This window comes from Dipteris shenzhenensis, chromosome 22 (assembly GCF_047967505.1).
Source record: "Dipteris shenzhenensis isolate YYH24624 ecotype China chromosome 22, Dip_SZ_1.0, whole genome shotgun sequence".
NCBI lineage: Eukaryota > Viridiplantae > Streptophyta > Polypodiopsida > Gleicheniales > Dipteridaceae > Dipteris > Dipteris shenzhenensis.
The window spans coordinates 18,170,781-18,191,915 of record NC_141617.1 but is presented as its reverse complement, the minus strand read 5'-3'; positions in this window follow the sequence as shown (position 1 = coordinate 18,191,915).

The window sequence follows — 21,135 nt, the reverse complement described above, 5'->3', positions numbered from 1 at the left end:
GGATTACGGTCTTTCTTCATTACTATGGCCATGGAGACCCTGCATGCCCCAAAACCAAACCCTGTCTTCTATTACACTTAGAAGTGTGACCTTAGATGAATCCTCTTATTGGCTTTTCTATATCCAAGTGTATAGTTAAAGTTGCCTTAGGTGTATATTATTATAGGATGCTAGATTAATTCTAAATTTCTTTCTTAGAGTCTTGCATCTATCTTTTAGTGATATCCCCTAACTTTTCTAGTAGAATATTTTCATTTCTTTTGAAAAATCATCCCATACATTATTGAATGTGCTTCATTGTCATTTTTGTAGAGTGCACTTGCATTCTCCATATGGCTTCTTGTTCATCGGCACTCCTTGCTACATCCTTGCCTGCACCTAAGAAGTCCTAAACTAAGGGTAAGCGACCTATAGGAGAGGTCGATAGACATGAGGATGCTTCGATCTCCATTGCCGTGGAACAAGCCAAGGCTTCAAGATAGACTATACCCAAGGTAGGTAGTCCCTTCAATGGTGTATAAGTTATTGAAATAGTTGTGTACTTTACCAACTTCCACTTTTTATGCACAAAGCACAAGCCAAGGCTTCACTTGTGTAGCCAAGATACTCCTTTACACTTATATGTGATTGAATTTTTTGTGTATTTGCACAGGTGCTTCTTAAAACCAAGGAATTTAGGGTGCGTCGTGATCAACGCACACACAAGCATTGGTATTTATGCCTAACATGAAAGTGTACGAAGAAGAATGACGAGATTTGTGGTAGGTGTGCTTTTAATAATCATAGGCAAAATGACCATGATCTGCGTCCCATGCTGCCACTGCAAAGAGGGCCCATTCCTAAGGCGAGCGTCCTCGAGGCCACATGGTTGATTTTTAGCATCAGCATCACTTGCTAAATTAGTTGCTGAATTCCGAGCTTAGGTATGACAATGCTTGCCACCAAGCACGACGCAGGGCTAGGGAGGTTGCAATGAAAGCATGGGATGCAGCTCCTAATAAAAATGAGTTGGAGATGGAGCCCTGGATAAATGCAAGGATTGAGGAGAAAATTCAAAAATGGGATGCGGGCCATACAGATAAGAATGTGAGGGATGGAGGCCCAGGTAGAGATCAAGAAGGATGAGAGATACACTTTCCTTGAAAAGAAAGATGTCTCTATTTATGACGAGCAGAGTTTTGATGATGAATGAATCATGTATAATCTCAATGAAGGATGTTGACATTGTTATTACATTAATGAAACTTTGGCTCCCTCATTTGCTATAATGATAATGTGTAAATGATTCAGTGTCCAATTATAATTGATGTAAATGATTGATGCAATATTAAAGACTTTTAATGTTATAAATATTTTATGCAAGAACTCTTGAATTTATATGCTATGGATCAATTCTATCATGCATGATGGTTATGATTGTTTTTTGTCTCACACACTATCAAGCCTTTGTATCTTACACATTGTTGTGATTTTCTTTAGGCTTGACAACTCATTCTCGAAACGGAAGTCAAGGTGCAGAAGTCAATGGCTTTCCATACACCTACCCTTCTGGCCACTAGCTCATCTGCACCCAAGACATCTGAAAACAAAGGCAAGCGGCCTCTTATAGACGTGCTTGGAGAAGAGATCACTTCTCGCATTATTTTAGAACAGGAAGACAAATCTTCAAAAGGACCTCTTCATCATCAAGTTGCCCTTTGGCATCTTTAGTGCAAAACCCTCCTGATGGACCTTTTGACCATGACAACCTGCAGTGGTTTTCCTTGATAGACCCACGAGCACAAGGCATGTCAAGGTAGGCACATGTTCCATTCATTAGGGTGCAAGGTATTATCATAGGTGAAGGCAACCGATTTGACTATCCCACGATGTTCAAGAGTCTCTCATCACAAGAGGAGACCTGGAAGCATGACGAATCCCTCGAAATGAAGCTGATGTAATGATTTCCACACCTCCATCTCCCTCTTCGCATGTAATGTCCTAATTATGTGTTTTAAACGTGTTAGTAATATTTTAACTCTACTACAATTAACTGGAGTAGCTTTGGTCCTAAGGATTATCGAGATTACGAATCTTGTAATGTTATGGCTATAGCAAACCCACCTAAAATTGGCAAGGGAAGTAGGCCAAGAAAGCTATGAGGCACCCACTTCCATGGATGCACATGCCACTTCTCAATATGCCAACTGTACATGTTTCAGGACATGGCGTCGATCACATGCATGCAGATGGAGCATGTGGACAAAACTAGACACATAGCCCATGGGTCAGGTTATGATGGCATCTCTAGGACAGATGTGTCATTTTCTCCATGGCTTTCATGGAAAATGAAAAGATGGGTGCTCATCACGATGTTGGCTAAGGGTTTCACTCCATAGCAGGTGTGGGATCAACACATTAGAGACTTTCAGCAGCGTATCCAAGGGAATCCCAGTGTGCCAGTTCGATGAGATGATTTCTTGACGATTCGGGACATATTGAACATTGCAAAGAAGTTGGACTCGACTACTTTCTAGCATCACAACGACGATGCTATTAGCGTGAGGATTTGGGCCACATTGAATGCGGAACACGTGTTCATCTATAGCGAGCAAGATATACCGAACACAAGGCCACTTATCTTGGGCATCCAAACAAGATGGCAACTTGAAATGTTGAAGACATATGGGAATGGTGGCCTTATTGCAATGGATGGTACGTTTGGCACTAATCAATACAAGCTACTCGTTCTGACTTCAGGTATGTTAGTCTAATTCTTAGTTGATGTGCTCAAGGTAATGGGTGTCTTATCCATGCTCTTTCATGACATGTAGTTCCATCTTTATACCATGATGGTATTTGACAAGCATCAGAATGGTGTTCCCATTGCATGAGTAATCACTTCCTCTGCTACAAAGGTGTACATTGAAAATTGGTTGACGACTTTTCGAGATCGTATTCTTGATCACAACAAGTCTTGGGAGCTTGATGCCTTCATTGTAGATGATGCTCTTGCCGAGGTGGATGCTTTGAGATATGTTCAAATGAATGACCCGATGGTATTATATACATGATACTCATTAAAAGATGGGACAATAACATTGCACATATTGTATGCTGGCATGTATTTGGCGTGGACATATATCTTTGCTTGTGACACGTGTGACGTTCCTGGCTAAAAAACTTGGTAAAAAAAGTGCATGATTGGCCCATCAGAGCAGCCATGTTCAAAAGCCTTGGTGCCATAATGAACATGCGTGGTTTACCAGGCCAGACGTCTAAGATGCAAGAGGAGCATGCCAAGGATTGGGTGTCGAGTTTCATGTTGGAGTTTGAGCAACAGATTGATTTCATGACGTATTTTCGAAAGACGTGGTTATCCCACTTGGGTGAGTTTTGTATTGTCTTAGGAACACAAGCAATTTTTCACTTTCTCAGACACGTAGACTTTTACAACCCTTCAATCTCATGTTATGCAGATATGTGGGTACGAGCAGCAAGGCGCTTACCTCACACAAACCAAGATACTAATGGTGCCATAGAGTCCTACCATAGTACGCTATGTTTATATTTTTATATGCCCATATGTTCATATGTTTATACATTCATATGCTCCTTAAGTTCATATGTTTATATCTATGTTCATATGCTCATATATTCATGCTTATATGTTCTTATATTCATGCTTATATGTGCATATATATTCATGCTTATATGCTCATATATTCATGCTTATATCTATGTTCGTATGCTCAAATGATCATACGTTTATATGCTCACATGTTTATATGTGGGCATTGTTTGTAAAGTCATATTCTCATATGTTTATATGCTTTGTATGTTTATATTTTTATATGCCCATATGTTCATAATATGCTCACATTCATATGCTCATATGTTAATATGTTCATAAGTTCATATGCTCATAAGTTCATTTTTATATGCTCACAAGTTTATATGCTTTGTACATTCATAAGCGCACATGTTTATATGTAAAACATGTTCACATGTTCATATATCCATGGTCTTATGTTTCTCATATGTTCATATGTTTAACATCATATGAACACAACATAAATCGGAGCGTATATACATATAAACATAAACCCAAGCGATTGAACATAAAAACATAAACTCCAGCACAATGGTAGACAACTAGATCGATGATTTGAAGTTTATGCATGTCATTGGTTAGGTACAAACATAAACTCGATCGAGTGTGAATATTTAAACATTGGCCCAAGAATATCTCTATAATCATTGTGAAAAGATATATGTATAAACATGATGTAAACCTAGTAGATAGTAGCTCTAGAAATAGAGAACATGCTCTCAAAACTTGGAGCTTTGTTCTCAAAAATGAAAGAGAGCCTCAAAACCACATGAATAGTCTCTAATCAAAGCCCATGTTCTCTAGCCAATTATATAGTTCTCAGCATCAAACCTTGACTTCTTCGATGGGCTACGTCCTCTCAATGCTTCATGCATGCATTCATATGCCAATAAAGAGCCGATTAAACAAAGAGAAACAGTATTCCAATAAAGTATTTCAACTAAGGTATTTCAATGAGACCATCAACTAAATAGACTAAGGTACTTTAATTTCAAAAGAGTTCAATCCTTAAAACTAGCACCTGAGTCAGTAACATCCTCACGTTCTTGCATGCGAGAATGCGATACCCTCCTCATGAGGAGTAGCAATGGCAATGGGTCGTGTTTGCAAGTCATCATATGCCAAGTCATCCAGCACATGTAGCCCCATGTGCCTATTGTAAGGTGCCTCCTCCTCCCCCTCTGCTACATCTTGCAATGCTTCCTTTGCCCCCTCTACAATATCTTGCACTTCTTCTTGCATTGCATCCTCATCCTCGCCTGCCTCCTCCTCCCCCTGCTCTACCCGTTGCTCCCCCTCCGCCTCCTTTGCCTCCTCCTCTCGCTCCTCGGTTGCCTCCTCCGCTGGCTCCTCCGTTGCCTCCTCCATTGGCGCCCCCTCAGTGGAATCTTTCAAGGACATAAGGAGACATTGTCTCAACATGTCCACCACACGAGGGTCGTGGGGGACCTGGCTACGTACTAAATTACAGTGGAACAACAAGTTAACAATGCACACAACAGTATCAAAAGCACAATGTCGCACATAATAAAATTGATCCGAGGGATACCATGAGCATATCCGAAAGCGTGCTGTAGGACATGCTTCATGCTCTTGGCCATCTTCAAGGCCTCCTCCTCGATGTCCCTTGTGGAGGAGCCCTACGAGTATAGCAATGGATGATAGTAGTAATACCTAAGTTCTTGCAGGTGTTGAATGAAGATTATTGCACTACGCACCTGTGGCATGTCATGCATAGATTTCTTTTCCTTTTTGTTATGTGGAGCTGGGGATGTCAGATCCACGTGCACTGAGGTTTTGCCCTTGTTTGTAGGCGGCGTTTCTAGATCAATGTGAATACTACTCCACCTTAAACACGTGCAAACATGTCGTGAAGGCAAACACACTTGAAGCAATCATACATCCATAAAGCAAATGGTATTGAAAATGCATACCAGGACCAGTATGGGAGCGCGGAGTCTCTACCCTTGCCACCTCCTCATTTGCAGGAGGTGGACGAGCATGCGGTGGGGGCGGGGGGGCATGTGGTGCAATGGGGTCCTGTCTAACTTGTGTAATGGGGTCCCGTCTAAACTATGCAGCGCGAAGGTAGGGTGCAAGGAGCAAGTGGTGATTCGGAGCATGGTGACCATCGAACCTAATCTTGGAAGAAAAGGTCTTGGGAATATCGAGGGACTTGCGACAATCTATTCTTTTACAAACCCATACCGTGCCTCCACCGAGGAGCTTGCGCTCCTCAAACTAAACAGAAATTAACAGCAAACTGTGAAATGCTAGTATGCGAGGTCAACATATCGTGACGACCTAGCCAGCCTCGTCGCCACGTGTCCACTTATTGGCAGCACCAATGACACGTAACCAGCTTAGCTGGTTGTACAAGCATCAAGATGCGTAGGATCAGTTAGGGAGCGAAGCCCACGGTTAAGGAAGGAGAGTTCTTGCCTTGTGGCTGCCGTTGTAAAGAGTAATGATCGATCAAGGAGGGCAGTCTTTTGCCCTGTTGTCTTGTATTTGCCTTGTCGCTATCTGCCAGGATCGTGACGTCTTCTTGGTGGAGACGCCATGGAAATCGATCCAGAACAATAGCAAGAGGCGACCCCTGCTCAATTTACCACTGATCTTCTCGCCACACTTCTTTCTGAATTGGTTCAGTCCAATATGCGAGTAGCAAATCTCACCGCTCGTCTTTCTTCTCGCCATCTCGCTACTGCCGGCCATGATTTGAAAGTATGTCCGAAACGTTTCACGGGAGCACCGGACGATGATATCTACTTGTGGTTGGATCACTTCTCCAATTTGGCTGAATACCACAAGTGGGGCGATCTCCAGAAGGTAGAAGAGATCAAACCGTCTCTTCAGGGTCTCGTGGCTGCATGGTATCACCAGCTCAAGCCTCACGTAAAAAATTCTTGGACTCTGCTCCAAGCAGCTCTCACAAGTGCGTTCGGTAATACCGATACAGTAAAGGAAGCGTTAACCCAGCTCCAGGAACTTCATCAATTACCTTCTGAGACAGTCTCTCAGTTCGGAGTCAAGATCACACACCTATTGTTGCGGGTTGATCCAAATATGCTAGAGGACCTTAAGCTTTTCTTCCTGTGGCCTCGCCTCGACTCTGATATTTCACAACGTACTCAGGACCAAGGCCCGAAGACACTCCAAGAGGCACTCTTGAAAGCTCAACGCATCGAGTTCACCCACTCCAAAAGTCCACATCAAAGATCCCAGTCCTTCCTCCACTTCTTCCGACCCCAAGTACCACGTCCATAGCTACTCCAATGGACATTGATTCCATTCATAATGCTCAAACGACTCAGCGTCCCGGGTTTCGCCCAAGATCATTCTCTTTCGAACGCTCTGCTCTCCCAAATCGCGACGCACACGGTCGACCCATATGTTTTCACTGCAACAAGTATGGACATGTGAAGAAGCATTGCCGCCTTCTCCAGTCAGTCCAAAACGCACAAACCACGTCAGAAGTTCTCATTTCGGGAAAAGAAGAACTGGATCTTTCCAGGAGGTAAAGAATCCAGTAGCTCATCATCCTCCTAAATCTGTCGCCTTTGTCGTGGAAGCAGAGATTCAAAAGGACTCAACCCTCATTCTGGTTGACTCAGGTAGCTCAATTACATCTTCCTTCTTGCCATTTCTTCAAGAACGCAGAATTCCTCTCTACTCATTGCCACCCAACAAGATCACGTTTGGTGACAATACAAGCTCGGTAAGAACGACCACCGGTGCTACAGTGCAACTAATGATGGGATCCAAGACGTTTGAAGTCCCCACAACCGTCTTACCTCAACAAATCTTCCCAGTGACGTTGGATGCGACTGGCTTAGCGACCAAGGAGCGATCATCGACTTCAAGAAACAGTCACTGATTCTGCCTGACGCAACACCCATCCCTTGGATCTACTCTCCCTCTACCAAAGACTTGAGATCTTCAGCTGTCATCCAGGAAGATATCTGGCGCCACTCTCAGGTTGGACAACTATTGTCTTCTTTCTCCAATGCTTTTGCAGGTCCCAAACCTACCGTCACTTCGGCCAAGATCTTCCATGAAATTCCAACGGCACAGTCCAGACCAGTTTCTATAGCTCAGAGACGCTGCTCCTTGCGAGAAATTCAAATTTTACGTCAGCATGTCACCCAGATGCTACAAGATAACATCATTCGCCATTCTAAGAGTCCTTGGGCCTGTGAGCCTCATCTGGTGAAGAAATTAGATGATTCTTATTGTTTCGGCGTGGATTTCAGGCTGCTCAACAAGGTGACCACTCGAGATGTGCATACCCTACCAAGGTTGGATGACATTCTTGATTCTCTTGCACACTCAAAGTTCTTAACGACTTTGGATTTGAAGGCAGGTTACTGGAAAATTCCAGTTAAACCAGCAGATCGCGCAAAGATAGCTTTCCGAACACCATTCGACCTCTACAAATTCAACGAAATGCCGTTTGGAACCAATAACGCACCCGGGACGTTCCAGAGCTTAATGAATTTCATTCTAAACGACCTTATAGTCCAAGGGAAGGTGTTGGTATATCTCGATGACCTCAAGAGACTATTCAAAATTTTTGGACTTGTGTAAAGTCCAATTTGAGAAATGGACTAAAAAACAGTCCAAAAATTTTGAATATATTAGTAATGTTGTTTTTTGAACTAGATTTGCGAACTCAAAACAAAAGATTTGATGATTAAGTACTAAGAACATCAATGCATAACCAAATCTATTATAAAGGTGGTCTACATAAACATCTTCATAACTTCACAAAAATCTCTTACAAAGTGGTCTACATAAACATCTTCATAACTTCTTGTGAATTGAGCTACTATCACCTAAGAACATCAATAGATGACCAATAATAGATGACCAATTCTCTTAGAAAGGTGGTGTAAATAAACACCTTTATATATAAGTGGTGTGCACACACCTTTATGACCATTTCTTTTAGAAAGGTGGTGTACATAAAGCCCTTAGAAAGGTAGTGTAGATAAATCCTTTTATGTGTAAGTAGTGTACATATACACCACACTTGGTATCACTTAACTATAAAAATACATTTGACATAAAGTTTAAAATACACCATTAAGTATAAAATGGCCCTCATAAACAATCTTTATACATAATAATGAGAGTAAAGAAATAAAAAAAGTAGTAAACTTTTTATTAGATATTCACTTTACATAGAAGTTCAAAACTTGTGATTACAAAGCCGTCAGCCATCATGTTACTCAGTACCAATGTCCTCAATGCGAGGCCCTTGACTATCAGGGTCCTGACTAATAGGCTGCTCTAAGACTGGAGTCTCAGTAGCAAGGTCCTCATTAGTTTGCTCTTCAATTCCAAGCACCTGACTAGTAGGCTGCTCTAGAGTCTCATGACCAAGTTCTTGGTGAGTAGGGACCTGGCTACTAGGTTCCTGACTAGTAGGCTGCTCTGGAGTCTGTAAGATCATGGTTGAAGAAACATCTATGCCTCCTGGTAACTCCTCCTGGTCATGCTTTGCCTCGTCCATACCTTCTTTGAGTAAGGCTTCCTTGCTTGATCCACTTGCCTGTCCTTCACCCAAGATCAAGTGTGCCTTCCTCACTTTTAATTTCAAGGGAAGTGCTTCCACCTCTTTAGCCTTACCTTTTCCTATGACGTGCTGTACTATTGTAACTTCTTGCTACCGCGAGCCTTCCCGTATGATAAGTGGAACCTCGTTGACTCTAGTTGACAATTGATCACCCTTATTCTTTGTGCGGATTTCTTCTTGCCGTAAGTCATCGTGTGTAGAGCTTTCATCCTCATCATCACCTGAGCTAGAATCATCACCCTCAGACTCACTACCCTCTTCTTTGACATTTTCCTCTTCAAAGAAGGTTGTGCAACTGTAATATGTGTCAAAGAACTCAATTTGATGGGGGGTATCAATGACATTTACATTTCTACCTTAGCGTAACAATTTCTCAGCAGCAAAACCCATTTGATACAATGCTACTTCCCACCCATCATTCAATAAATTCTTTGTCATCTCTAGTATCACATCAGGATCCATCGGCTTTCTGTAATCCACCATGGCTGCATCAAGCTTAACCTTATTGTCCTCAAAGTAATGAAGCTCGAGAGTCCTTAAAGGAATTTGGATTAGATTGCCACCACCCTTGGATAAGAAGCACATCAAGAAAGGCTGCAAGACTTGAATGGAAGTGCCTTCCAAGACAATCATATGATTACGTAGGACTATACCATGGTATACTTTTGAAAGTAAATACCCAAACGTAGATGTCAAACTCGCATATAAGGCATCCCTTTGTGATTCTGTCATGAACAGGACCAACATTGATCTTTTCTTATCTGCCATAGGACCTTCTACGATAAACCGCACAAGTTCAACTATCCGTGACACTGCAAGGTCTTGCAATTCATCTATGAAAAATACGCATGGCTTCTCCTAAGCATGACCGCTCAGCATGACCGCTCATTGTTATGAAATGCTCTGTATCAATGCCATTGATGTGTGCAAATTTTGTATCATTCTCTGATAGCAGGATATCATAGGAGAAGCTGAATGGAGAACGATCATCTAAACCACCAATTGCTCTACCTTGGGTAGTGGACTGTAAGGCCTTTTTCTTTATGTCCATATATTCTGTCTCAACAACCTTTGGCATTTTAGCTCTTAGATCCTTTCTTGGTGTGGCATCTGCATCCATTGAAGCCAACCACTTTCTAGCCCATGTCTTATCAAGGAGTTGACCTAGGCTAAGTGCTTTCTTCTTATCCACATCAATTGACTTGCCAGCTAACTCATCATCAGATTTCAATAAAAATAATAGTGCCGAGAGAGCAGCCTCACTTTGAATCATTCGGGTGACCACTTCATCCAAGTTGCTATGCTTGCTCTTCTTTCCAAAGAAGCAGTCACCACTTAGGATCTTCTTGCATACTTCTTCTGTTATTGCATCTGGAACAAACCTTAATGCTCTCCACCAAACAATAGACATTGGTTTCTTTATTTCTTTCCTTTGAGTTGCAATGTGCTCTAGTGCCTCAAAGGATATCTTCCCTGTTTCATATGCTTGGCAAACATCCACGATGCTCTGAAACACTGAGTCCTCGTGGAAGACAATCAAGTAACATCCCTGTATCTTGCAACGGCGGTGTTCAAATCCTTTGCCTCAATCTTATTACTTGGTATGTCTTGCGTGTTGCTTACAACACCTTTCAAGCATCTATAGAACTGTCTACGAACTCTTAGCTTTCAGTGCTCGAGCCGATGTGAGCAACACTAAGTTGTGGCATGAGAGGTTTGGTCATCTAAACCTTAGTTCTTTAAAGGAGATGCATAAAAGTGGAATGATTGCAGACCTACCAAAAATTACAGATTTGCCCGATGTATGTGAAGCTTGCATGATGGGCAAGCAGCATCGGTAGCCCTTTCCTAAAGAGGCCAGTAGGGCAAAGCCTCCTCTAGAGCTCATTCACACGGACCTCTACGAAAAGATGGAGATGGAAGCTTTGGGTGGTTCCTACTACTTCATGACGCTGATCGACAACTACAGTAGAAGGATATGGATATACTTTTTGAAGACTAAAGATGAGGCTTTTAGTAAGTTCAAAGAATGGCATGTAATGGTCGAGAAAGAAATGGGGAGGTGCTCATAGCATACCTTCAAAGCATACTCATGAATAAAATTACAAACAATTCCACAACAATTTTGTTGGTGACTTGAACATTGACATCGGTAAAAGTGCATGAGAATCAGCAAATCTTCAAAACATGATGCGCATGTTTGACCTCAGATTACACTTCAAGGAACCCACCACTACTTATGGCTCTTAGCTGGACCACAAATGTACCGACCTGCAGATAGACAGAGTAGTAACTCGAAACTCCTTCGCTTATACTGGACACACCATTCCATGTACACGTTGTAAACTTAGTCCTCTTTGCCATGCACTCAGATGTAGGTCTCTTGCCCTTCAGTGTTTGTGGCTTTCCATAGCCCATCCATAACTCTCTTGCCTTTATCAAGATCTCAGAAAGAAAAGAACTTTTTTTCAACCTAAATGGAGCAGAATTCAGCCTTTCTGATTCTAGAATGTACTTCGAGTCATCGTTAAATATGCATATATGACAAATGACCCATTGAAACTTTTCCATCCACTCAATCTGTGGCAAGTTTCCTTTTCTTCCCTCATCAAGGGCGATCCTGCAAGCTTCACAAAAGTGTTGCCTATCAATGGGCTCAAACCTGCATCTTTCCAAGAATCTATTCTTTGCCAGCATGTATCTCTTCTCGATGTCAGTCCCATATCGACTTTGGTACAAAGCCTCTCCACGAACAAAGTCACTCCTTCTAAATTTCTCAAAAGCATCAAGAAAGTCCACGCGCTTTTGAAATGTGACATCATGCAATGTAGGATCATCTTCTTGAAGTCTCTTAAACGCCATAGGATGAAGAGTGATATTAGTGGCAACTGGAGTTCTTGTTTTCCTCATATCTTCATACAACTTGCATGCAAATGTCTTATCTAGCTTTCTTTAATTTGTGAAGAACGAAGCTCGATCAATAAGCATTGTGGCCACACTGAATTGTGAAAATCCCCAAATGCATCCCTCATCCTCTGGAGGATGTAAGTCTGCCACACTTATAGAAAAGTCTTCGAGACTTGTATCTTCTTCTTGTGGATCCTCCTCTTCATCGCTATCTAATTTTTCGCCTGGTTTTAAATAGCCTGCACTTGAACGATCTGCACGTGGAGTAGGAGTTATTTTTGCTCTCTTTCTGGGAATAGTTGTAGAACTTGAATCTGCTCCATGATCACTCCCTCTTGTTCCTGTAGTTGCAGCAGTCGATGGTGTAGGTATAGTTGGAGATACTGTAGTTACACTTGCCGGAGTTATCGGAGTTATCTCCACAGATATTGGCAGTACTTGAGGGTTATATGCTGAAGGTACAACACCACCACTTGGAAATGCATCCCACATTTTCTTCAATGCTTCTAAGGCACTAAGTAATTCTTGGGATCCCTCAATTGAATCTGGTAAGGGCTTCAAGAAGTGCTTGTGAGTAACTCGTAACTTGTAAACCATCTCGTCATTCTTTTCTTTGCACACAACTTCTATCAAGTTGTTTTCTTTAATGTTGATGTTTGAGACCATGCCACCATTTCTTACTGCCTCTGTAGAATATTTCATGCTTGATATATTCTCTGCAGTGATCACCAAAAAATACTTTGATTTACGCTCCATAAAATACCAAGCATGTTCAAGGTATTTAAAAGACACCTTGGAACCAAAACTGGAAGCCATAGTTTTCTGAAAAACAATCAAAAATAAAAAATGAGAATTACAATGATTTTCAAACTCAAAATATTAAATAAATTTTTAATTAAATATTATTTTAAGTTTTATTTATTTTTAATTTTTAAAATAAAATAATTTTTTTCTTTTTTAATTATTTTATTTTTATATTTAAAATTTAATTTAATTTTTAAAATTTTTAAAGTTTTATTTATTTGAACTTTTTTATTTTTTTAAAATAAATTAAGTTAATTAATATTTTTTCCCTTCCCCGCGCCCCTCCCTGCCCCCCTTCCTCTCTTGCGTGGACAACAAGTGAGGGGTTAACCCCCCTCCCCTCCCTCGTCCCCATCCCTTCCCCTGCCCCTCCCCTTCCCAACCCCCAACCTCCCCACCCCCGCCCCTTCCCCTCCCGCTCCCGTGCCTCCTCCTATTGCGTGCGCAACAAATGGGTGGGGGGAATTTCCCCCTTAACCCCCCTCCCCTCCCTTCCCCCTCCCGCCTTCCCGTCCCTTACCCTCCCGTGCCGTCGCCCCCCCTCCCTCCTATTGCGCACGCAACAGGTGGGTGGGGGGGTTAACCCCCAACCCCGACTGCTCCCCCTCCCTCGCGCCCTTGCCCCCCCTTCCCACGCCCCCTCCCTTCCACCTCCCCGCGCCCCTCGTCCTCCCACCTGTTGCGTGCACAACAGGTGGGGAGGGCCCCTCTCCCCCTCCCCCGTGCCCCTCCCCCTCCCCCGCGCCCCTCCCCTCCCCCCCTCCCCATCGGCTTCCCCTCCCCCGGGGTGAGGGGGAGGGCGCGGGGGGGGGAGGGGAGGGGGGCCCCCCCACCTGTTGCGTGCGTAACAGGTGGGGGGGGAAGGGGGCGCGGGGGAGGAAAAGGGGCGGGGGGAGGGGGAGGGTGTAGGGAGCGGGAGGGGGCAGGACGGGGAGGGGGAGGGGGGACCTGTTGCGCACACAACAGGTGGGGGGGGATCCCCCCCGCTCCCCCTCCCCCTCCCTGCCCCTGCCCCCTTCCCGTCCCCGCCCCTGCCCCCTCCCCTTCCCCTACCGCTGCCCCTCCCCTCCCCCGCCCTGCCCCCTCCCCCTCCCCTCGCCCCCACTACCGCCCCGCCCCCCCTCTCCTCCCGTCCCCTCCCCCGCCCAGCCCCCTCCCCCTCTCCTCGCCCCCGCCGCCACCCTGCCCCCTCCCCTCCCCCCCTGTCGCTCCCCCTCCCCTCCCCCTCCCCTCGCCCCCGCCCCCTCCCCCTCCCCCTGTCTCGCCCCCTCCCCCTCCCCCGCACCCCTCCCCTCCCCCCCCTTCCCCGTCGGCTCAACGGGGAGGGGGGGCACGGGGGGAGGGGAAGGGGGCAGGACGGGGGAGGGGGGGCAAGGGGGAGGGGAAGGAAGCGGGGCGGGGGCGGGGGTAGGGGCGAGGGGGGAAGGGAGGGACGGTGGGGGGGGAAGGGACGGACGGTGGGGAGGGAGGGGCCTGCGGGGAGGCGGAGGGAGAGGAAGGGAGGGGGAAGGGCCGGTGGGGAGGGAGAGGAGGGGAAGCGGAAGGGAAGGCAGGGAGGAGAGGGGAAGGGGGAAGGGAGTAGAGGGGAAGGGAGGGGAAGCCGAAGGAGGGAGGGGAGAAGCGGGAGGAGAGGGGAAGGGAGGGGGAGAGAGGAAGCGGGAAAAGAAGGGGAAGGAGAGGGGAAGGGAGGGGGAGGGAAGGGCAAGGGAGGGGAGAGAGGAAGCAGGAGAAGAGGGGATGGGAGGGACGAGAGGGAGGGAGAGAGTACCTGGGTGGAGAGGTGGTGGAGCTTCAGGAAAGTTGTGAGAGACAATGAGGAGAGTTGTGAGAGGGAATGAGGAGAAGGAGAGTTTTATAGGAAATGGGTAGCTTTTAGGTCAAGTTAGCTTTTTTTAGTTTTTAAGGTTTTTTTAGTTCTTTTAGGTTCACTATAAGTAGAACATTCTTCATTCTCTCTTTCATTCAAAGATCATTCGTTTACACTCCACGCTTCTCTCCTCTCATCAACCTGTTGCAGGATTCTCAAAAATTTTCAAAATGTTGCAAGAGGTGAGTTCATTTCTAACCTATTGCGTACGCAAGAACTAAGAATCAAGTATTTATAAATTTGATTTTTTTTTCAAATCCGATCCTTTTCTAAAAAACTTGTGTGTACGCAACAACTTAAAAAACCAATTTTGCATTAAATCTTTTTTTCCACAAATTTTTCTCTTTACCTCAAACTCTCATAACCTATTTTCAGAAATTTCTCTCCTAACCTATTCTATTACAAATTTCTCTCTCAACCTAAAAACCACTCAAACCTCCCTACCTATTGTGTACGCAACAACTTCAAAACAAAATTTAATCATAAATCTCTCCAAAAAACTCCTTTAAAAAAAAACAATCTATTACAAATTTCTCTCTCAACCTCAAAACCACTCAAACCCTACCTATTGCGTATGCAACAACTTCAAAACAAAATTTAATCATAAATCTCTCAAAAAAACTCATCAACAAAAAAAAACAATCTATTATAAATTTCTCTCTCAACCTCAAAACCACTCAAACCTCCCTACCTATTGCATATGCAACAACTTCAAAACAAAATTTAATCATAAATCTTTCCAAAAAACTCCTTAAAAAAAAAAAAAAATCTATTACACATTTCTCTCTCAACCTCAAAACCACTCAAAGCTCCCTACCTATTGCGTATGCAATAACTTTAAAACAAAAATTAATTATAAATCTCTCCAAAAATCTCTTCTCATGACACTTTATTACAAATTTCTCTATCAACCTCAAAACCACTCAAATGTCCCTACCTATTGTGTACGCAACAACTTCAAAACAAAATTTAATCATAAATCTTTCCAAAAAACTCTTCTCACGACACTTTATTAATATAAGAAATCCATTTATAATATTTTTACTCCATAATATAATAAATTTTTATTAACTAATGTTAAAATATAATTTTACTAAAAATATATATTATTAATCTATAAATTAATATAAATATTATATAAATAAATATATAAATACATTAATTAAAAAAATATAACTTGAAAGTGAGGTCTTCTAGCATATGTGCTTTATATAATACTTACTCTTAAAACAATGAAGAATTAGTGAATATATTGTTATTCTATACATTATTAACTTAAAAACTAATATAAATATAAATTAATTATTATATAAATTTAAATAAATATATAAATAATTAATATTATACATTAATAACATTTAAAATTATGTAGATTATATACTAATAATCTTTCAATTTTAAAAAGTAGTCAATGAAAGAATTGAATTAATTTAAAAAATAAGAAAATATTAAAATTTACACACTTACTTTTAGCATGTATGCTTTTATTCCATGTGTATAATACTTGTTAGTTAGTCGAAGAATGAAAAATCAAATAATGTATTTGTAAGGTAGGTATTTAAAACCATAGAATCTAGAAGACTACAGTATCATTGCATCTATATCATTTTTTTACTTCAGCAACCACCAGATATCCATGATTCCATGTGTATAGTACTTGTTAGTTAGTCGAAGAATGAAAAATTAGATAATGTATTTGTAAGGAAGGTATTTAAAACCATAGAATCTAGAAGACTACAGTAGCATTGCATCCATATCATTTTTTTACTTTAGCAACCACCAAATATCCATGGTATCCATGATATGGAATACATATTTCTTCTGAATATTTCTTATCATATACTTTTTCATTTCTTCTGATACACCATGCAGCATGAATGTAAGAAAATATGCATCGATGTGCTTTTAGCCTATGTACTTGTCCCTAATCAGTAGGATACTTTGACTAGGTAGACTTGTAACTACTTAAAGTAAAGCCTTTGCAAAGGATCGTACCTTTTGATACACCATGCAGCATGAATGTAAAAAAATATAAATCGGTGTGCTTTTAGCCTATGTGCTTGTCCTTAATCAGTAGGATACTTTGACTAGGTAGACTTATACTTACTTAAAGTAAAGCCTTTACAATGGATTGTACCTATAAACACTTTGGAAAGCATATAACATATAGTATATATATATATATCTAAACAAAATACTTTAGAATGCATATTTTATATAGTCTATATATCTTAAATCTTACACCCTAAATCTTAAATCCTAAAGTTCCCTAAATCTTAGGTTATACAATATAAGCTCTTAAACTTATATAACAGTTATAATCCTTAAACCTTAAACCCTAACCCTTATAACTTAAATTCTAAAACCTAATTTTCAATTCTAAACCCTAGATTCTAGACTCTAAGCTCATGATCTTATATACTAAACCCTAAAACCTAAAACCTAAATCCTAAACCTTAAAACAATAATCATAAACCCTAAATGCTAAACCCTAAACCCTAGATTTTTAACCCTAAACCCTAAACCCTAAACCCTAAATCCTAAACCCTAAACCCTAAAAACATAATCATAAACACGAAAACCTAAACACTAAATCTTAAATCCTAAGCCCTAAATCCTTAACCCTAAATACTAAACCCTAAACCCTAACCCTAAAATACAATCAAAATTTTATGATTTTTTTCAATTTGTGCAATAGGTTTGATATATCCTCCAAACTGTTGCAAGTCGAATAGGTTAATGGTGCACTCAACCTATTGCAAATATCAAGGAATTTTCTTGATTTGTGCAACAGGTTGGATATACCCCCCAACCTATTGCTCAAGCAATAGGTTGGGGGGTATAGCAACAGGTTGGGAGGTATATCCAACATGTTGCACAAATCGAGAAAATTCTCGATTTGTGCAACATGGTGGATATACCCCCCCAACCTGTTGCTCAACCAACCTGTTGCTTGAGCAACAGGTTGGGAGGTATATCTAACCTGTTGCACAAATCGAGAATTTTCTTGATTTGTGCAATCAAGCAACAGGTTGGGGGGTATATCCAACCTGTTGCACAAATCGAGAATTTTCTTGATTTGTGCAACAGATTGGATATACCCCCTAAGCTGTTGCTCAGTTGGGGGATATATCCAACAATAGGCCTCCAACCTATTACTCAAGCAACAGGTTAAGGGGTATCCCCAACCTATTGCACAAATCAAGAAAATTCTTGATTTGTGCAACAGGTTAGATATACCTCCCAACTTGTTGCTCAAGCAATAGGTTGGGGGTATATCCAACCTTGCACAAATCAATAAAAGTTTTCAGTTGTAGGTTGGATATATTCCCCAACTGTATATCAAATTGTTGCACAAATAAGAAAAATTCTTGATTTGTGCAATAGGTTGGATATATCCCCCAACCTGTTGCTTGATATATCCAACCTGTTGCTCAAGCAACAGGTTGGGGGATATATCCAACCTATTGCACAAATTAAAAAAATTCATTAAAATTTGGTTGTATTTTAGGGTTAAGGTTTAGGGTTTAAGATTTAAGATTTAGGGTTTAGGATTTAAGATTTAGGGTTTAGGATTTAGAGTTTAGGGTTTAAGGTTTAGGATTTATTGTTTAGGAGTTTAGGATTTAGGGTTTAGGAATTAAATGTTTAAAGTTTAGGCTTTACGGTGGTTAAGATGTTTTGGTATTAATTATTTAAAGTTTAGGATGTAGGGTTTAGGTTTAATGCCTTCTCTGCTAGTTTTGATATAGAAGTTATTAAGTAATAATAAGCTCAATGATTATTTATTATGTTCATTTTGAGTTGCTAATCTACTTTTGTACATAAAACAGGTATTCATCCTAACAGAGGGTATGGATGTGGTGTTATATAAGAAGAATGAAGTGGTGGCTTTTGGACAAATTCATAGTCTTGATCCTATGAATGTGTGTCATTTCCAACGTTGTGATGAGAGAAGATGTGTAGTGATAATCACCAATGTTGTAAATCCTGAAGTACATTTAAAATATCCACATGGAGACTTTGAAACATTGGGAGATATCTTACAATGTCACATATTTGATATGCAAGCACATAGAACACTCTGGGACCAAGACGAAATTGTTCCAAAGACATACTTTCAAGATATCAAGAAAACTTATTCTCAGGGGAAAAAAGTAGAGATGTTATCTTGCTCCGGAGAAGTTTTAGCAATTGGCAACTTTAAGGACTATGCTCAGAGTTTTCTTTGTATAGTGGAGATAATTAAGTTGACTAGTGCAGGTGTCATTCAAAATGCAATGGATAGTACTTCACAATTAGACATCCATAATACTACGTCTCAACTATAAGTTCATAGTACTTGTAAATGGGGGTTAGCTTTCTTGAAATCAAGTTTGCCCAAGACAGTTTCCTTCAATGTCATGGAAGACACAACAGAATATTATCAGAAGAAAAAGACTATAACACAAATGGGATCCAAATTGATAGGAAGCTATAGTAGTAATCAAGAGTATCATAGTGGCATGCTCACATGTATTGAGGACATTATAGTAATAGATGTTGATGTAGAAAAGGTTTCTTGTGTTGCAAGTGACTCAAATATACTCACTGGTATAGAAGACTTGTCTTGTGTTGCAAGTGACTCGAATAGGCTCACTAGTATAGAAGACTTGTCATGTGTTACAAGTGACTCGAACAGGCTCACTGGTATAGAAGACTTGTCCTGTGTTGCAAGTGACTCGAACAGGCTCACTGGTATAGAAGACTTGTCTTGTGCTGCAAGTGACTTAAACATGCTTATTGATATAGAAGACTTGTCTTGTGTTGAGAATAATAAGATGGGACCATAAAGAAAAATACACACAAAGATCGATGGATAAGTGATGCAATAACAGGAATTGATGATATTAGTGACAATGATCATGATGTTACCACTCGAACACAAGGCAAAAGGGGCAGAGAATCTGAGACTTGTCATGTTGTTCGTAATATTGTTGCTAGCATGCCAGAGAATATAGATGGAAGAACCTTGAGTTACGAAGGAGAAACAGTTCAACCACAAAATTCAAGAGGCATTGGCAACAAATTGACATCAATGAACATGTCTACCAGATTGCCATTTCCAAGATATTATAAGGTATCAAATAATTCTCAAGCCCACACAGCATTTGATTATAAAGATGAAGATTCAAGGGAAATGAATTCGAGGTTTGATGGTCTTACAACTAGAAAACACAAGACACTATTTACAAAAAGAAATTATGTGAGTGTGAAGAGGCGAAGAATCATGGCATCAATTCCAGAACCAAAGAGACATGTGATGCTATCCGAGGAGAATATGGAAAGGATGCTTATGCGAGTTTGTTGCAAGAGACTTTGCATTAGAAAAGTTGGGAAAGATGATTGTGCAGCCATACGCCTTGGTATTTGAAGTAAGACAGTGCCTAATAGACATAACTATCTTCTTCAAGAGTTTTCATGCTTTCTTCATCAAGGCACTAATCAAGATTTGAGCACAAGACACTGTAAACCTAGATTGAAACATGGTTAATGGGAGACCCATTTGCAATCGAGGATATCAATGGTTAACTGGACTATCACATGGCACATACTGGACCATCTGGGCAGAGGTGAAGAAAAAGTTATTCATATAATTCATGGAAATACCTACAAGCTTAAATGCCATGGAAGCACTATAAATGCAACCGCAACATTAAAGCAAGTTCTCGAAGACCATGCATTACCGCAGCCTCATCTTCAACAAACAATGCTAGATGGACGTGTTGAATGCCAACAACATCTTCCTTTGGGAATGACAAAGAAGTTCGTCCTAGAAACTATCAATACAACTTTTCAAGATAGAGACGAGAGCATGATTTCATGATCAACCTTGTCCATATTAAACATCATTTGGCAAAACTTGACCCATCAAGGGCAAATACATTATATGAATCTGATGACTCTGAATGAGATTCAGATGCATAAGATAATGTTTTGTATGCTTTTTTCCATACAAATGGTGTATCTATACACCACCAATAAGATAATTTATTGTATGGTTTGTTTTTAAAAAAAAGGGTGTATCTATACACCACTTATATATTGAATTCAACAAACTCTTTTTTTTCAAAAAAATGGTGTATCTATACACCACTTATATGTTGAATTCAACAAACTCTTTTCATATGGTGTCATATTTTCACTTCATAGTGTTAAAATTGAACTTGAGTTAGGAGACTACTATTATTATTATTATAGTTATTGGATGGGGGCACCATGCACGAGTTTGGGAATTATAGCTTCACCGAGCCATTTTTTTAAAAATTAGAGGTCACCACTTGACTTTTTAGCTTAATAAGGCCATATTTGTATATAAGTGACCCATTTAGTGCTCTAAAATAC